General features: G+C 42.4%; 1 protein-coding gene across 9 annotated transcripts in view; it reads left to right on the top strand.

The window, feature by feature from the left end:
• The first annotated feature begins 20,279 nt into the window (after positions 1-20,279).
• The window catches only part of NRCAM (neuronal cell adhesion molecule), a 277,791-nt gene continuing 277,540 nt past the window's right edge, over positions 20,280-20,530 (top strand). For all 9 annotated transcript variants that reach the window (XM_064575428.1, XM_054505349.2, XM_054505348.2 and 6 more), the window contains exon 1: positions 20,280-20,439. The gene's annotated coding sequence lies outside the window, so the exon portion shown is untranslated. The remainder of the gene's footprint in view (positions 20,440-20,530) is intronic.

The following is a 20,530-nucleotide window of genomic DNA, read 5'->3' as shown; positions in this document are numbered from 1 at the left end:
CTTTTGTATCTGGCTTCTCTCACTTAGCATGTTTTTGAGATTCATCCAGGTTGTGGCATGTATCAGGAGTTGGCTCCTTTTTATTATTGAGTAGTATTCCATTGTAGGGATCTACCACATTTGTTGATCCATTCACAAGTTGATGACCATTGGAATTGTCTCCAGTATTTACCTGTGATGAGTAATGCTGCTCTGAAATTCACATACAAGCCTCCTTGAGGACATACGTTGTCGTTTTTCATGAACAGATATCCGGAAGTGTAATTGCTGCAGCTGTATGGTGTGTGTGCGTGTTTAATTTCTCAGGAAACAGTCAAGCAGTTCTCCAAAGTGTCTGGATCACTTTACATCCGCCGTCAGCAATGTATGAGAGTTCCAGTCTCTCCACATCTTTACCAGACCTGGGTATTGTCTTTTTGATGATCGCCATCCTCGGGGATCTGTGGTGGTGTTCCACCATGGTTTTAATTTGCAGTCTTCTAATGACTATTGATGGTGAGCATTTTTTTTAGGTGCCTACTAGCTATTTGTGTATCTTCTTTGGTTAAAATGTTCAAATCTTATGCCCATTTCTCTTTTTATATATTTGTCTCTTCTTAGGGAATTGTAAGAATTCTTTAAGTGTGTGTGTGTGTGTGTGTGTAGGGGTAGCCAGTTGTCCCAACATCATTTGTTGAAAAAAAAAAATCTCTCTCACCATTGAACTGCATCTGTACTTTTGTCAAAAATCTGTTGTCTTTATATTCGTGAGTCTGTTTCTGGACTCTGTTCCATTGATCGATACATTATTCCTGTATCAGTATCTCACGGTTCTGGTTACCATACCCATATAATAAGTTTTGAAAGCAGAATATAATTCTAACAATTTGTTCTCTTTGAAAATTATTTTTGCGTTTTGGGTTCCTTTGCATTTCCATATAAATTGTAGAATCGGGGCACCTGGGTGGCTCAGTCGTTAAGCGTCTGCCTTCAGCTCAGGTCATGATCCCAGGGTCCTGGGATCGAGCCCCGCATCGGGCTCCCTGCTCCACGGGAAGCCTGCTTCTCCCTCTGCCACTCCCCCTGCTTGTGTTCCCTCTCTCGCTGTCTCTCTCTCTGTGTCAAATAAATAAATAAATAAAATCTTAAAAAAAAAAAAAAGAATCAGCTTGTTTACACACACACACGTGCTAGAATGTGATAGGGATTACATGGAATATATAAAGTTGAGAGAACTGACATTTTAATATTGAGTCTTCAGTGGTTTTGGTCCTTCGAGGCATACAATGAACATGGACTACCTCTCCATTTATTTGGATATTTAAAACTTTTTTTTCTCAGCAATGTTTTGTAGTTTTCAGTGTACAAATCTTGCACTCCTTTTGTAAAATTTATTTCTAAGTATTTTATTCATTTTGATGTAATTGTGAATGGAATTTTTTTTTTTAATTTCACTTTCTAATTGGTGCTAGTATATAGAAATACGTACATACAGTGATTGCAACTCTGGTGATAACATGATTTTCCAGTTTGTGAATTATCAAACTAGTAATGTCACAGTGACCTGGCCCATGAAATACGGACAGGGTGCTATAGATTGTGAAAAATAATTGCAATATTGTCTTAATGGTCTTACTAGAATGCATGATTATGATAGTTCTGGGTTATTGTTATCTTTGGGCAGTGAACACCTGTTTTAAAGTGCTAATACTAATTGTGCAACAACATGTGTATGTATTAAATATCACATTATTACTGTATTATTTTGGCATAAAGGTATTTAGAGCTCTAGGAATTTTGTTCATTTAGGAAAAAGTCAGATCCTGGATTCTGGATCAGATGATATTTTATTGGCAGGCACTGAGTAACTTACCAGTTACTGAGTGACATTTTAGCATTTTATGTTATTCTGACTTAAAATGCTTTGAATTTATATCTGATTAGATGTGTTAATTGGATTAGAGTTCAATCTCAATCAGTCAAAACATGAATTACAGGCTATTTTAGAGAAGAAAAGCATATTAGGTGCACAATACATTTGATAGATCAAGAATTTAGGAATAAGAACGCACACTTTCTGTGTTTCCATATGTATTCATTGTGGATTCCTAAACTGAATTCATAACTAATGAAACAAAACATTTTGACTTAGGCTGAGCAATTGTGAACCATTCAGTGTAGAGTTCCTGAATTGTACAAATTTAAACAGGAGTCCATCATGAATTTAAAATATGGCATAAAATTGGGGTGCCTGGGTGGCTCAGTTAAGCATCTGACTCTTGATTTCGGCTCAGGTCATGATCTCAGGGTCGTGAGATCGAGCTATGCTGTCTAAAAAATAAATAAAATATGGCACAAAAGAATAAACATGAAAGCTTATCTCATGCCTTGTGATTTTATGAAAACACACTCTTATTTTTTCTTTAGCAGTTAACAGGACAACAAATAAGACCTATTTCTGGTGGTAGAAAATTGCCATTTGCCTTATTTTTTTAGCTTTTTCTGAGGCTGCCCTAATTTACCTTTGTTTCTCCCAATGTACATTATTCTGACAAATTCTTGGTCCTTGTGAATGACCTCCATTAAAGGCATAAACTCCCACTTTGCTAGCTTTATGCCTCACAGCTGGAACATTTGGGGGCTTGCTGCGTACCAGGAGCTGAGCTGCGCCAAGTGACACAGCACGCTGAATCCTTCCAGTAAGCCTGCGAGGTGAAGATCACCATTATCCCTCCCTTAGTTAGAAGTAGTTGTGCAACACATCACAGCTAGGAAGTGGGAGAGCTAAGATGCATCCATTTTCTTAACCACAACTCTTTCCATCCCTCTTTCCTAGAATGTCCTTTCCTGAAATGTTGCAAAGTGACTTCATACCCCCACTTAACCGAATCTAACCTCTTGGGTTAGAGGTTAGACGGGAAGACGTGTAATCCCAACATCAAACCCTGTGCACAGTTTTTATGCCCTTGTCTACCACAGTGGTTCTGTGCTAGTGGTGGTATTACCCATATCCCTGAAAATGCAAGGGAGTAAGGAGAAATTGTCTGGGGAACCATCAGCGTTTGGTACCTCAGAAGTCAGAGATAGTGAATGTCACGCTGTGGACCGGGCACACAAGAAAGCCCTTCATGATGAAGAGCTCTCCCACCCAAAATACCAACATTGCTCGCTTTCAGAAACTGTGAGCTCCTAATCCACAAAACGCAAATAAGGAATTTCTTCCACCAGAAATTGAAAGTCTAGTTGGACTAGAGTTAGGATGCCTACACCATTTGCAAAATTCCATTTCCAGTTCATCCCAACAGGAATTCCTGTTGCATTCATTGCTCCCGGTTCTTCTTCCTTTTTTTTTTTTTTTGCCAAGTTTAATTACAAATGAACTGTTCACTTAATCTCACTTTTTTTGACCAAGTCTGTGGCAGTTGCTCTTTTCAGGACTAGGAAATAGGAGGGAGGTCACATTAAAAAACAGTTTGTTCTGTTCCTGGCAGGAGCTATCTACCGTTCAAAAAGATTCACAGAGTACAGATGTCCCTAGACTAAACTGTTTGCATGCGCTGGTCCAAGGGTTTGATAAATGTGTCTCTCTCAGAAGTCACACTGATCGCCTTGTTCATTAGAGCATTTATTCAGCTGAGGCAAGTGGGCTGAAATTCATCACACCCCACAGAGAGGTATTATTAGTTCGGGTAATTCGTTTGTTGAAAATAAAGCATTGACTGGAATGTTGACTTACTTTCATGATAAAAATCATTAATTCAGATTCATTCCTCACCTCTAGACAATATAGAGTTGAGATATATTTTAAAGATTTCAGTCTGATTAATATGAACAGGTTACATGGCCAAAATGGTTGAGAGTTCCAGTAATAATTGTAGCTGACATTTATGGCCATTCAGTGGCTGTCACCATGAGCTTGTCAGGTCAGTGCTATCATTATCTCTCTTTTATACCTAATGGTCATGATGATGGTGAGAAAAGTCTTCTAGTTCTTGACTGCTGCTAAGTTCAGACTCTTATCTTTCCCCAAAGAAAAGCAAGTAACCTTCTCATTACCAACGGGAAGTTAAAGATCATGGTGTGAACATGGGTGATGCCAGTCTTTTTAAAGTTATATCTAACATAAATACTGTAATACCCTTTCACATATTTTATTCTAATCAAAGACACATCACATTGAAATGCCTGATTTGTATTATTTAGGCAATTTTCAAGGATCAAACCAAGACAAATGTACTGTCTTATAGAAGAATAAAGTAGTATAACAATTACTACTTGGCAGCACTCTTTCTTATATCATATACTGCTACTAACAGTGTTCGTAAAACACAAAGTGATTAACAGTGATCCCAAAGTCCATCCAATTATCTGAGAAGAAAGGAAAGCTATGTCATCTTAGGTTATGTTAATTACATTACAATGTATTCCCAACACACCTTGCTCCAAAATAGTATTGAATGCAGCATTTTAATTAAATTACTTACGAAAATAATTTAGAAAGAACTGTGAATGCAATTAAAAATAACCCATGCCTTGATCAGAACAGAGTATTAAAAAGCAAAAAAACAAAAATCACCAAATGTTCTACGCCAAGAGACACAATCCTTGGGATTCATAAAGGAATCTTACAAAAGAAAGTGTCTTATCATTCTTCCTACGTTTTGTACAGTTGGACCACATTTTTAAAAACAAATGTTCTAGGGTAACAAACATAGCCATTGTGCTTTTGTGTTTGTGATAACATGCATGAACAATCTAAGGAATTCTTAAAAGACTCGAATTGAAAACATTAGGTAAAACAACTCCACACCTCTCCCTGCCTTTCAAATTTGTTCTTAAAAACACAAGTTTTAAAAATAATACTAGAATTAAGAACCATTTAAAAAATCAGTTTTTTTCTGTGTCTCCAGTTGTTAAAGCCACATTCTTGCAAATCACAGGTGCTGTTATTCTGCTAATTATGAATGCTCCTTTGGTATCAGGATACAAATAATCCATACATATCTAAACATGCCCTTAGGCATTCAATTCCTGTGTTGAATTATGTGAAAAGTGCCCAGTGCTGACGCTCAAAACCTGTAGAGGTATTGGCCATGTTAATGCAAATATTTGTTTATGTATGCATACAGAAGAAGGAAATATATGCCTCAAAGGTTTTGATGAAGTTTAGATAGTATAGAATGTTGTGATAGAGGCTTACGTCATTCTTATTTTGTGAACCTGGGTAAGTAGCTATGTCCTGATCTTCAGACTCAGCGTTCCGAATGTTGGCAATAGTGTGTGGAAAACTACCACTCCATCCAGCTCATCACAAACAGGATCATCAGCTCAACTCCAGCAGCTCTCTTTAGAATAATTTCACAGCCAGAATTATGTTTTTAAAAACAAGGATCTTGGGGCACCTGGGTGGCTCAGTCGTTAAGCGTCTGCCTTCGGCTCAGGTCATGATCTCAGGATCCTGGGATCGAGCCCCGCATCAGGCTCCCTGCTCAGCAGGAAGCCTGCTTCTCGCTCTCCTACTCCCCCTGCTTGTGTTCCCTCTATCACTGTGTCTCTCTCTGTCAAATAAATAAAACCTTAAAAAAAAAAAAAAGATCTTGTATGCCCTGGAGTCATCTGAGAATATCTGCAAAAGTCTGATTACAGTCTTAAAACATGTAAATAAAGCTATGACGTGCTTCTGTTTCAAGCATGAAGGAAAATTCTCATGGGGTAACATAATTGAAATAAGGTAGCGTTCTTTATTTTTAACTAAATATATTATGTATTCCCAACTCAACTTACCATGTGGTTCTCTTACAAGATCCTTAATATTTGTCTTAAGTTAGGTTTAACTGAATGATCTGCCTTAAACCATTATGGGGAGCTGGGAAAAATGAAAATGCTTTTAAAAGTACTTTCTGAGACAGTTTACTTTTAAAATCTGAAAATGGGGCTGTTCCCTGTGCTGGTAGGTAGATTGGTGGCAGGCATCATTTTCCTCAGGGTGAGTAAGACCCTTTGCAGACAATAGAAATTGCACAGATGACAAAGCCTGTCATTTCCTCTCACCTACAGCCTGAGGTAAATACTGCTTCAGCATCTGCGTCTGCATCTTCGAGTCTCTCATCTTGACAGGGGCTCAAAGACAACCCTCTGGGCACAGAAGAAAGGGTTTTTTTGTTTGTTTGAAATGTGAGCTTTTATCTACCCCTTTCTGATCGGTATCTGCTCATCCTAAAACCATCTTTTCCTCATCACTGCCCCCTAACTTGGGCTCTTTGTCACTTTTTCAATCGAGTCTTTTTAGTGGGCTGCCTACAACCTTAAAGGTATGTCTTATTTTAGTAAATTTATGGGTGAGGAGCTCTGTACCTTCAATGAATAATAACTATAGTAATACATTTGTACACATTTATTTATAGTTGCGTACAGCATTTATATACTTTCCCAAACACCTTCAAGTAGACTTCTTCATTTTATTCTAACAACTGTCTTGTGGGTTTGGCAAGGCCAGCATTTTCACCCCACAAGGAATATATGAAAGGCACAGCACCAACAAATCCAAAGGCTTGTATGACCTCACCCTGTTAAATACGATGGTTTGAGCCAGTGGATTCCCAGCCCAAGACTCCTTCCACTGCTTTGCATATCGTAGCTGGGGGTGGGGAGATTGGATGCAGTTAATAGGTTTTGGTTGTGATGGCGACTGTATCCTTTCCCAGTATCACGCAAGAGCTGTATTTCTGTAAGATTTGCTTTTATTTTTCTAAAATGGGAAAACTTCATCATCTAAATGACATTTGTTAAGTGCCTTTTTGCATCATTAACTCTTATTTTCTCAAAGATTTATTTATTTATTTTAGAGAAAGTGAGTGCAGGGGTGGTGGGGAGAGGGGCAGAGGGAGAGGGAGAATCCTCAAGCAGACTCACCGCTGAGAGGGAGCCATTTGCGGGGCTCGATTTCACGACCCTGAGATCATGACCTGAGCTGAAATCAAGAGTTGGATGTTTAATTTAGACTGAGCCACCCAGGTGCCCCTTTTAACTTTAACTCTTGATGAGATTTCAGTATATTAAGGAATTTGTCCTAGAAGATTCTAGGAAGATCTGGATGTCAGAAAAATAATACAGTGAGTGATATCCTACACACTTTGGAAGTATACCAATGGAACAAGATTGGTGTGATGTCCAGATTTCCATCCAGTTTCTCCACCTAGCCCATGGGAGGTAATAGGTTTTGTGTTAAGATGAAGGTATTCGTTTTATGTATGTATGTTTGTATGTATGTAGGCTCTATGCCCGGCGTGGAGCCCCATGTGGGGCTTGAACTCACAACCCTGAGATCAAGACCTGAGCTGAGATCAAGAGTCAGATGCCTAACTGACTGAGCCAGCCAGGTGCCCCAAGATGAAGGTCTTTATTGAAACTTGAATGGGTTCCACGTGAGGCCCTAGCCAAGTTTCTTAATCTCCCTTTCAGTTTCCTCACCTGAAAAATGCAGAGTGTCGTGAGCACTAAGAATAATGTAAGTCAAAGTGCCTGAATATAGCAGGTGCTTAATTGGTAATTGCTATTATTTTTTCTGGGAAATTAAGGTACTGAGGGAGAGTACATTAAATTGATCATTTTTTCTGAAATATATAGTTCTAACATCAAAGTGTGTGTTTCTCAAACACAATGTCATAGATCTAAGTTGTACAACACTCTTCCCCCCCCCAATCCTTGTAAGGATGGTGCAATCACCTGAGAGGACCTCTTTTTATTTTCCTGCATTATCTTTTATTATTCTGTTAAATTGTATCATATGTTGCATTGCTAAACACGTTAATACTGTTATACTTAGTATCATACTTTGGGGATAAAAATAGAGGATATAAATGGTCTTGTTGCACATGAATTATTACATTCCCTATCATTTGCTTCCAAATGATTTTAAACAACTTTACGAAATTGAATTTAAAATAAAACAACAGGGACACGTGGGTGGCACAGTCAGTTAGGCATCTGACTCTTGGTTTCAGCTCAGGTTGTGATCTCATGGTCATGAGATCGAGCCCATGTCAGGCTCTGTGCTCAGCATGGAGTCGGCTTGAGATTCTCTCTCCCTCTGCCCCTCCCCCTGCTCTCTCTCTCTCAAATAAATAAATAAATCTTTTTTTTTTTTAAGATTTTATTTATTTATTTGAGAGAGAATGAGAGACAGAGAGCACGAGAGGGAAGAGGGCAGAGGGAGAAGCAGACCCCCCACTGAGCAGGGAGCCCGATGTGGGACTCGATCCCGGGACTCCAGGATCATGACCTGAGCCGAAGGCAGTCGCTTAACCAACTGAGACACCCAGGCGCCCATAAGTAAATAAATCTTAAAAAATAAAGTAAAATAATAAGAAAATAAAATAACAAGAATGAAAACTGTAGACCCCTACATGTTTTATTTTTGCCTAAAAAATACTTTAAGGTATGTAGCATATTATATTTCCGTTAGGTTGCAGTAGTTGCTAACTGTGCAAATGAAACCACGTAGCTCTGAAGAAATGCAGCATGGACCTTCCTGGGGTTCCCACCTCAGGTCCTGACTGTGGAGGCTATTCCCTTCACACAGAGACTACTCCTTCAAGAAATGTAAAAGGGAGTTTAGTCTGGGTTACAGGGCAGAAACTGTGGCAGGCGGGGAAGGAACAGTTTCCCGAGAATACATTGATTTTTGTTGTCCTAGGCCCAGGGATTTAATCTTCCTCTGTAGCTGAGGAAAGATGTTTTTTTGGTGCTATCTTTGTGCTTAATGTGTTTGTTTTTTAAGATTTTATTTACTTATTTAGAGCGAGAGAGAGAGCTCGGACTGGGGGAAGGAGGAGCAGAGGGAGAAGCAGACTCCCCGCTGAGCAGGGAGCCCGACGCGGGGCTCGATCCCAGGACCCCGGGATCCTGACCTGAGCCGAAGGCAGACGCTTAACCGACTGAGCCACCCAGGCGCCCCTTAATGTGTTTTTAAACTTACTGTTATTTAGCAGGGTGTTCTCCTTGTTCCTTGTGCTATACAGTCCTCCTCCCCTTGGCACACAGGCCACGGTTCCAGAGGCCCATGAGTTCTCTGTGCTGATGGTCCATTTGTTCATCGAGCGAATATTTATTAAACATCTAATATGTGCCAGACATAGTCAAGAAATTACAATAAAACAGAGTGATGAAAACACCAAAGTACCAGACCTTGTGCCTCTCAAAGAGAGTCACCATGGGAAGCTTTGCGGTTTTATCAGTGGTTTTCCCAGTGCGACCTCTCTTTGGGAACTGTATTCCTGGGCCAGTATATGTGTGGCTGTGTATATAATTTCAGTTTTTTATATATGTAATACATGCATTCTGTTATGTCTATAAAACATGTAATTTCTATTATATGGAAAATAGGTAATTTCTGGGATATATGTATATGTTTAATTTTATAGAATTAATTTCTTTACTAGTACTGTGGTGGAAATAACTGAGACTTTGGAACAAAACAAGCAAGTTCAAATATATGACCTTTCAGGAAGTTATGAACTCTTCCAAGGCTCAGTTTTGTCACCTGTAAGACCGGATTAACAATGGAAAATCATATGGTCGTGAGGATTTATTTGTTTATTTAACTCATCCAAAATGGTACCCGTGAATTGAACACCTATCTTACTTGACAAAAATCTATCTGGGCATTTTAAAAAATTAAGCCTCATTCATACTGCTTTTTAATCAGAAATACCTTCTAAATCACATAGGATTTGTATGCATTTACACAGAAGCATGCAGTAATGAGCAAAAGTATATCAAAGTATTCAGCCTGTGTGGTTTTTTGTTTCTGCCTTTAGGTTTTTCCATTTCAAAATACTGCACATTTCCAAAGACAATCACTAAAGGGCCGAATGTCCGAGAGTTCTTTAGGCAAGCACCTAGTCTTTGCCTCACCGATAAATATTTCCTGTAGTGTAGGGTCAGATGACTGTGGTGCATTCTATTTCTGGGCCATCTTTTGAAGATCACCAGAACGCAGAGGCCCCTCTCACCTCAGGGCACATATTCATGGGACACGCTGTCCCTGGGCTTTGGAGTAGGACCATGAGCTGCCTTACTTCCGAGTTTCAGTGCCAAGGCCAAGGTACCACTGTCTGGTTTAGGGCATGACAGGAGAGAAGAGAAGGAAAAGAAAAGTGAGAAAAGACACCAACTTTTTTTTTTTTCATTGACTTACATTTTTAAAAATTTAAATTCGGGCGCCTGGGTGGCTCAGTTGGTTAAGCGACTGCCTTCGGCTCAGGTCATGATCCTGGAGTCCCTGGATCGAGTCCCGCATCGGGCTCCCTGCTCGGTGGGGAGTCTGCTTCTCCCTCTGACCCTCCCCCCTCTCGTGTGCTCTCTCTCATTCTCTCTCTCTCAAATAAATAAATAAAATCTTTTAAGAAAAATAAATAAAAATAAAAAATAAAAATTTAAATTCCACGGTAGTTAACATACAGTGTTATCTTAGTTTCAGGTGTACAATATAGTGAATCACAGTTCCATGTATTACTCAGTGCTCATCAAGAGAAGTTTAATAATTCAGTTTAATTAATCCCCTTCACCTATTTCCCCCATCGCCCCACCCACCTCCCCTCTGGTGACCATGTGTTTGTTCTCTATAGTTAAGAGTCGGTTTTTGGATTTATCTTTCTCTCTCTCTCTCTTTTTTTCCCCTTTGCTTGTTTGTTTCATTTCTTAAATTCCACTTGTGAGTGAAATCATATGGTATTTGTCTCTCTCTAACTTATTTTGCTTAGTATTATAGTCTCTAGCTCCAACCATATTGTTGCAAATGGCAAGATTTCATTCTTTTTCATGGCTGAATAATATTCCATTGCAAATATATACCACATCTTCTTTATCCATTCCTCAATCGATGGACACTGGGGCTGCTTCCATATCTTGGCTATTGTACATCATGCTGCTATAAACATAGGGACACATGTGTCCCTTTGAATTAGTGTTTTTGTATTCTTTGGGTGAATACCCAATAATGGGATTACTGGATAGTTCTATATTTAACTTCTTGAGGAACCTCCATACTGTTTTCCACAGTGGTTGCACCAGTTTGCATTCCCACCAACAATGCAAGAGGGTTCCCCTTTCTCCACATCCTTTCCAACACCTGTTGTTTCTTGTGTTGTTGATTTTAGCCATTCTGACAGGTGTGAGGTGAAATCTCATCATAGTTTTGATTTGCATTTCCCTGATGGTTAAGTGGTGATGATGAACATCTTTTCATGTGTCTGTTGGCCATCTGTATGTCTTCTTTGGAGAAATGTCTGTTCATGTCTTCTGCTCATTTTTTAATAGGATTATTTGGGTTTTGGGTGTTGAGTCATGTAAGTTCTTTACATATTTTGGATACTAACCCTTTAGTGGACATGTCATTTGCAAATATCTTCTCTCATTCCATAGGTTGCCTTTTAGTTTTGTTGATTGTTTCCTTTACTGTGTAGAAGCTTTTTATTTTGATGTAGTCCCAATAGTTTTATTTTTGCTTTTGTTTTCCTTTTGTTTCCTTTCCTTTTGTTTGCCTCAGGAGAGAGATCTAGAAAGATGTTGCTATGACCAGTGTCAGAGAAATTACTGCCTGTGCTCTCTTGTAGGATTTTTATGGTTTCATGTCCTTAATCTGTGTTGAGTTTATTTTTGTGTATGGTGAAAGAAAGTGGTCCAGTTTCATTCTTTTACATGTAGCTGTCCAGTTTTCCCAACACAGTTGTTGAAGAGACTGTCTTTTTCCCATTGCATATTCTTTCCTCCTTTGTCAAAGATTAATTGACCATATCATTGTGGGTTTATTTCTGGGTTTTCTATTGTGTTCAATTGATCTGTGTGTCTATTTTTGACCAGTACCATACTGTTTTGATTACTACAGCTTACAATATAACTTACTAAGTACAGTTACAATATAACTCAAAGTCTAGAATTGTGAGAGCTGCAGTTTTTTCTTTTTCAAGATTGTCTTGGCTGTTCCGGGTCCTTTGTGGTTCCATACAAGCTTTAGGATTGTTTGTTCTAGTTCTGTGAAAAATGCTGTTCATATTTTGATAGAGATTGCGTTAAATGTGTAGACTGCTCTGAGTAATATAGACATTTTAACAATATTTGTTTTTCCAATCCATGTCTTTCCATTTCTTTGTGTCATCTTCAACTTCTTTCATCAGTGTTTTATAGTTTTCATAGTACAGATCTCTCACCACGTTGGTCAAGTTTATTCCTTGGTATTTTATTGTTTTTGGTGCAATTGTAAATGGGATTGGTTTTTAAAATTTCTCTTTCTGCTGCTTCATTATTAGTGTATAGAAATGCAATAGATGTCTATATATTGATTTTGTATCCTGCAACCTTACTGAATTCATTTATCAGTTCTAGTAGTTTTTTGGTGGAGTCCTGAGGGTTTCTATATATAGTATCATGTCACCGGCAAATAGTGAAAGTTTTACTTCTTCCTTACTGCTTTGGAGATGAGACCAATTTTAAATAAAAATATTTTATTGGAAAGATAAGTCTGGTCAAACCTTATTAAACCTAATTTAAAAATCCCCCATAATTCTGACACCTTAATAGAACTTAGCATATTGCATGTGATTTTTCTCTTGTATGCTTTTTAGAGTTGCAATAATAGTGCACATATCATTTTGTGCTCCACTATTTTCATTTAAAGTATGGCTTATAAATATTTTCCTCATTTCCCAGTCTCATTATTTTAAACTCTTGCATGATAGTTTCATGTTGTGTTATACCATAAGGTGTTAAATTATTAACATAAAGGTCCTCTAATTTTAGCAAGTAGAATGAAGCAGGAAGTGAAGTGAATTGATTTTTACCACCTCTTCCTATCTCAAAGAAACTCTTGGTAGATGAAAACAGCTCAAATAAAACAACAAAGAACAACAACAACAAGAAACCAACAGTCCTGGACAATGAACCAACTGAATAATCAAAACATTAAGGGGCAAAAACACATTTATCATTAAGTACAGGTTTTGGATGAAAACCCAGTAAGTTTTTCAAGCTAGGGAAGAACACTAGGAAAGCACTTTCTTATATCAAATTAGTCAATTCAAGAAAATTTTATTATAACAATAATTCTGCCTCTCTTCTCCTTCCCCGGCTAAGAAAAAAAAATTAAGATTAGATCCATTTAAGTATGAACCATTACTAAACCAAAATCACTTAAATCCAGAAGTAACCTCATTATTCTAACAGTATGTTTTAATACACCAGCATACCCATTACAGTAGAAATAGATTCTTTTAGGCTCTCCCCTAATATATGGGGGAGGGGTGCTTGGGGAAAGAATACAGTTGCAGGTCCACATAACACATGTGTAAATAAGATATGTTCTGTGTTCCTGTCTTGACAAAGATACCTTCATAAAGATCTTGACATCCACATTTGAACTTAGAGTTCTCGTAGTTCTGTGTCAGAATGTGGTGGCGAGAACAGCCCCAGGCCCCAGCCCATGGCCCATCCTTGGCTTAGTCATAAACCTTCAAGGGCCTCAAGCAGACTTAGGTGAACACCCCAATCCATGTGGCCATGTTCTGTCCACACCACGCATCAGCCACTTATCAGACTTCCAGTTTTTGTTGTTGTTGTTAATGTTTTCCAGCTTTATGAAGATACGTTTGGCCTATAACATCATGTCTGTTTAAGGTGTACAATGAGCTATTTTGCTACATGTTATCTATTGTGACACAATCACCACAATAAGGTTAACACATCCATCACTTCACAAAAAGTAGTTACTTTTTTTTCACTGAGATGTAATTGACATGTAACATACTAGTTTCAGGCGGACAATATGATTCAATATTTGCATATATTGTGAAATTGTCAGCACAATAAGTCTAGTTAACATGTCACCACACATAGTTACAATTTGTTTTTTCTTGTGATGCGAACTTCTAAGGTGTATACTCTTCAGGCCTGCAGTTCTGCCCACCAGCAGAGCAGTTCTCTGTTAGGAGCATGAGGAGGAGACCCTTGCAGGTCCTGAAGAGATTCGGAGATCCTGGATCCCCAGATGTGGCCCAGGAGAAGGAGGGGGTGACATGGGCTCTGATGGGCCAGAGCAGGGCCTTCTAAAGCATGAGGCCCAGGGCAGGGTGGTACTGAATAACCTTATGTCCTATAGATATCTGGCATTTAAAAATAGTAGAACACCTTAAAGTAAAATTTAAATCAAGGCCTAAAAGAAAATATAAATGACATACAATGTGTCTATTAACCTAACACCTTTTTTTCTTCTTGAAAAAATTCAACTGAAACACCAAATCAGAAAGCCTTTGGATCAACCGTTCATTTAGATCTCAGAGTATCATTTCTGAAGACATTTCCTTTCATGTCTCCTCGGTGAATACATGTTGATTGTACCTGTCATCTGTTCCCTCTTAAGCCAGCAATGAAGGGCACATATCAAGAGTGTTTCTCAGTATCTCCATTTTCCAGAACAACAGTTTGCTGTCCCTAATGACCCCATGTGCAATGGCTGATTGCACATTGACCTTAGCTAGTCTCACATCCATTCACCAGAACCTATGTAAATTCTTATAGAGACTGAACAGATGGAGAAATTGGCTCCAAGGAACACATTTATTATGACTGAAAATGTTCCTCCTCTTTCCAAGTTGGTTCCCCAACCATGGGGGTGGGTTGAGCCAAGCAGAAGGTCCTAATGACTCACAAGCTTCCAGAGAAGAAATCCACAGATGGCAACCACTAAGGTCACATTTTCCTCCAATTGCTGGAGCGTTATATTCTTTAGATAGGTGTAGGGGGACTGTGTTGCTAAGCACCAGGCGAAGACTGGGTGGCACATCTCTTCCGACACGTGCCCAAGTGGCACCAGGCAGGCACACAGAACTCTGTGGTTATGTGGCAGATGGTGAGGGATGGCACGAGAGCCAGGTGCTTTGCATCTGTGGGGACTGTCTAGTGCTCACTGGGTAGGTGATGCATGAAACGGCACATCCCCTTATTAGTTCTGTATCATCCGTGACAGCACATCCTATCATTATCCAGGGTGGTAACAGTCACCCGCTCTGAGGCTGCAAGAAGTGTGGCCCAGCTGAGGCTGTGGCTGGCATCCAGGGAGAGGAATGAGCAGCTCTATGTGGTCACAGTGGACGGCAGACCCTGGGCTTGGCTGTAGGAGCTAAGTGAGGCTCTGGGGTGTGGGACCGTCAGAGTTAACCTCGGACAAGTCACACTGTTGTCTCATGTGTTTTCTACACTTGCTTCTTTACCCAGACCACATCCGCATCTTATGCCAGTTACCATTTGATCCATTTGGCCCTCACCCATCCAGAAAATAGTCATGATTTGTGCGGTCAGATGTGAATTCAGAGTTCTGAAATGCACTTAAAAACAACTGTATCAGTGATGAATTGATAGCTTATAATGAGAAACACTTATCATCTCCCAGTTCCTGTGGGTTGAGAAACCAGGGGCAGATGAGTTGGGTCCTCTGGCTCAGGACCTCTCACAAGGCCTGGACTGGAGTCACCTCACAGCTCAACTGGGGGCACCCTGCTTCCACGCACACTCAGATGGCCGAGGCACGACTCAGCTCTTCACGAGCTGTTGGCCAGGAGCCTCCCTCACTGTGGCCTCTAATAGGGCAGCTCACAACATGGCAGCTGGCTCCCCTCCCAGCAAGCAAGGGGAAGCGCAAGATGGCAAGATAGAAGGAGCCTCAATTTTTTGTAACCTAATATCAGGGTGACATCCCGCTACTTTTGCCATATTATGTTCGTTAGAGATGAGTCTCTAGTTCTCATCTACACTAGGGGAGGGGATGACACAGGACATGCACACCAGGAAGAGAGGCTCACTGGGCACCATCTTAGAAGCTGCCCACCCTTACAACTATGCTTTTTGACCATAATGGATTACATACCTTTTCAAATAGAAGGGCTTTAAGAACTGCTCAATTTGGGGCGCCTGGGTGGCTCAGTCGTTGGGCGTCTGCCTTCGGCTCAGGTCATGATTCCAGGTCCTGGGATCGAGCCCCGCATAGGGCTCCCTGCTCCGCGGGAAGCCTGCCTCTCCCTCTCCCACTTCCCCTGCTTGCGTTCCCTCTCTTGCTGTGTCTCTCTCTGTCAAATAAATAAATAAAATCTTAAAAAAAAAAAAAAAAAAAAAACCTGCTCAATTCACCACAGCCCCATCAGGACCCTGATGCATGTTGCCCAGTCGTAGAATACTAAGACAAAGATAACACTGGTGCCAGGCACTCTTGTAGCCAACAACTTCGTTATCCTACTGCTAGTGTTTCATTCTTTCTCACCTAGAGTGCGACCAGCTGTCCCCTATGTTCTGCCACAGGGGTCAGAGAAATGCTCTTGGTTATCACTGGAATCATAAAATGACATAGTTAAACATAAGTATTCGTTCTCTCCCAACCTGACTCCTTCATTCCTTGGTGTGGAAACTCAGAGACACACACAGCTCGGTCCCGGCAGAGCTGGGCCCCTGTTCGGTTCGGGGGAACAGAGCGTTGGTGTTGGGGCAGGTTCATCACGCTGCCTCCCCTGGCAGGCCTGAGGCCTGGATGGAAAATTGGGACAGCAAATAAAAGGAGAGAAGGAAAAAGGGAAAGAGGAGAAGAGCGGGAGAATCCCGAGGAAGAGAGGCAGGACTTCAGAGGGGGAAAGAAAGGCCAGGTGCATATTCACTGCCGATACCACTGGGGGGCTCTGTGACTTTCTGATGTCCCTGCTTCCATGCAGCGAAATTTGGAAGCATCCATCAACACAAACAAACTTTTAGTGTGCTGTCACTGAAAGGCCACAGACAGCAGTGGCTAAGACCTAGGACCCTGGAGCCAGAGTGCCCTGGCTTGCATCCCAGCTCGGCCCCTAGCTGTGTGCCCTCTGCAGGTTACTTACCCCCTTCCTCCTCTTCGAAAATGGGGATGAAATGGTACACACTGCATGGGATGGCCGTGGGATTAAGTGATTTAATAAATGTAAAGTACTTACAATAGTGTCGGGCAAATGGAAAATTCTATTATTTTCCAGCAAGGAGGAAAAACAGACTTATTCTCAGCCCTCACCCAGTTGGAGGATGGAGTGAAGCGGGGGACAGAAGGTAGAAATGGGGGACAGAGGGCAGCGTAAGGCTTAGGGATGGACTCAGGGGTGGCAGTTAAGGTAAGGAGATGTGTTGTGCATATCCCTGACAACATGAGCCAAATCAGAACGCCTCATGCATCGCCAGGCAAATCGAATGGATGGTCCTTTTGCCCACTCAGGCATCCTTCTAATCCTTTTTCACATCAGTCCTCTTTCCCCCTCCTGCTTTCTTCATTTCAGCTCCTCATGCAGCAGCTGTTCTGTTCTCCCTGTCGCTCATCCTCTCAGGGGACTAACCCTCCCGCAATGGAGGGCTGCAAGGCAGCTGAAGTAATATGCTGGAAATTAAAGCTATATACTAATTTGGGGAGGGGGGTTCCTGGGTGGTTCAGTCCATTAAGCATCCGACTCTTGATTTCAGCCCAGGTCATGATGTCAGGGTTGTGAGATCGAGCCCTGTGTCAGGCTCTGAGCTGGGCTTGGAGCCTGCTTAAGATTCTTTCTCTTCCTCTCCCTCTGCCCCTCCCCCACCTCGTGCTCCCTCTCTCTCTCTTAAAAAAAAGCCAACTATATATTAATTTTACATTTATTACAAGCCATATGTCATATCAAAATTGTTTAATTTTAATTTTTGGTGTTGTCTCTCTGTTCCCATTTCCCCCAGAGCTGTTTTCCTCTTCGGTCTTTGTTCTTTTTATTAATAGTATGTACTCATTTGACAGACATCTGATCAAACAATTGCTTTTCAAACTAGAATCTGTTGAGTACCTGATATGTCCCAGACTCTGCAGTGCTGACCCTTATAATAACTCTGTGTCTTCAGTATTACTCCTCTCCCTGTAAAGGGAAAACATACCTGGAGAAGTCATCACTCCCCTGAGCCTCCTCGTACACATTCCTTCTAGAACCCCTGAGTACCTCTGTGTTCCAGGCCCCCCGGAAGACATCAGGACTGACCTAGGCCTCACCAGGACTGCTCAGAGTCTACCTCAACCTGGTGTTGAGCACAGGGCTGAGGCCGGAAGGAAAAGAATGATTCCACACAGAAGTTGGGGTTGTTGTTTAAGGATGGTTCCTTACGAGGTCAAAACACTGGCGGACACAGTCCGGCTTCAGTGCCCACGGGACAAATTGCTACACAAAACTAGGGCAAGAACAGAAGAGAGCAGAGTGCCATTTTCCCACCTCACATTGCCCTGGAAAGAATGTCAGCAGGAAATCAGTCTCACAGTGGCTGGGGTGAAGGGGCCCCCTTGGGGCATGAGGGCACAAGGCAGAGGGGCATGCAGGAAAACCCAGGACTCAGCAATTACTGGAGTCATAGGGTATGAGGGGTCTTGAAGTCCTTTGCACAGGTGGGAATGACGCAGTGAGAGCTGAATTATGAGGATTATTGGTGGCTCCATTTGTGTTGGTAGGAAATAAGGTCATGCAATTATAAATAACAAATTGTCCTCAAAGAAGTGAAATTTTGTGTAGTCAAACATGCAGACATAACAATGTGACAGGTACTATTACAGTAAAACACACGGGGACTCAGGAAAGACTTCACAGAGGAAGTAACAAGTGAGCAAGTCTCCGAGGGATGAAGGAGAGTTTGCCAGATGAAGAAAGGATGGTGGAATATTCTAGATAGGAGGAATCTCACGTGCAGAGCCTTAGAGTTTCGACAATTCTTCTCATTAGAGGATGGAGACATAAGTTAGGGGCAGATCGTGAAGGAGCCTGCCAGGAGATCTGGAATTTATTTCATAGGCAACAGAGAGCCAGGCCAAACTTTTAAATAAGGGTATCATAAAATCACATTCTTTTTTTTTTTTTTTTGAAAGGTCATTCCAAAGGAAATTTGGAGAATTCATTGAGAGGTGAGAAGTACCCAGATGGTGGGATAAGGACCAGGGTCAGAAGAGGGATGGGACTGAGCCAAGACCCAGTGACCAGAGGTGAGAATACTGTTTCAGAAACGGTGGTTTCCGGGACAGGGGGTTCTGCGTGGCTGGGAGCACATCAGGTGGCAGTAGGAGAAAGAAAAGAAGGCTGCTCACCTGTGTGTGTGGTGCGGTGGGTTGAAGTGTCAAGTTCGAACTGAAGTTAGAGCAGAGCAGAGGAGTGGGCAGGGCCTGGAAGGATGCCCGGTGCCTTTTTTGATCCTGAATCCCTGCCCTAGCCCTGGGGCCTGGAGCCTGGGAGTGGGGAGCGGGGAGGAGGGGCTCCACCAAAGTTTTCTTGAATGAAACTAGAGAACGGAAGGAAACACGGTTCTCCAGCAGAGCCCAGTGAGAGCTGGAGCCGCAGTAAATGGTCAGGCAAGCTCTCTGATACCTGGCGTTTGGGAGGAAGCTCTCAGAGATCAGGCCGCAGACCCGGGATTAGTGAAGACCGTGAGTGCCGGGCTAAGGATCTTGGACACCACCTAGGATACAGCAGAGAGGGTCCTCCCGACCCTGAACTATGAACCCGCAGTGTGTTTGCTAAAATACTACCCACTTAGAAAACCTTAACTCTCTTTTTACCTTGCAAATACTTCTCCATAAAGCTCCCAAATCTGAAAATAAGCAAATTTGAACTAATTCTGTTCTCTGGGACCAGAAGACCCAATTCCTACCGCAAATAGACAGTCTCTCCCTTACGCGGAAGGCTCCCTTTCTGGGGGCTGTTTGAAATTAACAGCTGCAAAATAAATATACAGAGAAAAAAAAATAAAAATACCCCCCCCCAATCTCATCCATCCAAGTGCTGAGTTTAGAAGAAATTAAATGCTTTACAAGAAGAAAATGGAAAGGCCACAGACCTCGGACAGAAACCTAAACCCATGAGGGTGGCATTTAAAAACCTCCCGTTTTCTGGAACATCTTTTGTAGCCAAATCCCTGCCGCCCTCGTCCCCGGAACGCTCCCGCCCTCCGGCCCCCGACCCCGACCACCGCCGCCCGCACACGCTAGCAGGGTGACGTCGGTCGGCGGCGGCGCGGCCTCCCAGGTGAGGGGGCCACCCAGTCCCCGCGGCGCCGGCGGCCGGAGCCCATTCGCCGCCGCCGCAGGGGCAGGAGGGGCTGGGCTAGCCGGGGAAGGGCGGGGGACGCCGGGGAGGAGTGCGGGGCGGGGGTAAGACGCGAAAGCGAGCGGCGAGGAGGAAGAGCGCGGCGCGGGGCGGGGGCGCAGGGGCGGGAGCGGCGGGGGCGCGCGCCGACGCGGGGCCAGCCCTGCCTCGCCCGGGTCGCGGGCGGACGCGCGCCGCAGTCGGAGCCTCAGACGCGCGGCGCAGGGGACAGCGCGGGGCGGCGGGAGGCGGCGGCTCCGTCGGGAACGGACGCCGTCCACGCTCCAGGGTTCCGGGGGCTCAGCAGCGGTGGGCGCGGCGGAAGAACGTGAGTAGCTCCGTGCGCGTCCGGCGGTGGCACTCGGTCCTGCTCGGGGGCGACGGCTGGAGCGGAGGAGGGTGCGGGGGCTGCTGTGTTG

The sequence above is a fragment of the Mirounga angustirostris genome, unplaced genomic scaffold, assembly GCF_029215605.1.
Source record: "Mirounga angustirostris isolate CCGP_5_RB_7025 unplaced genomic scaffold, mMirAng1.0.hap1 SCAF_12, whole genome shotgun sequence".
Lineage (NCBI taxonomy): Eukaryota > Metazoa > Chordata > Mammalia > Carnivora > Phocidae > Mirounga > Mirounga angustirostris.
This window is presented reverse-complemented; position numbering and strand designations above follow the sequence as displayed.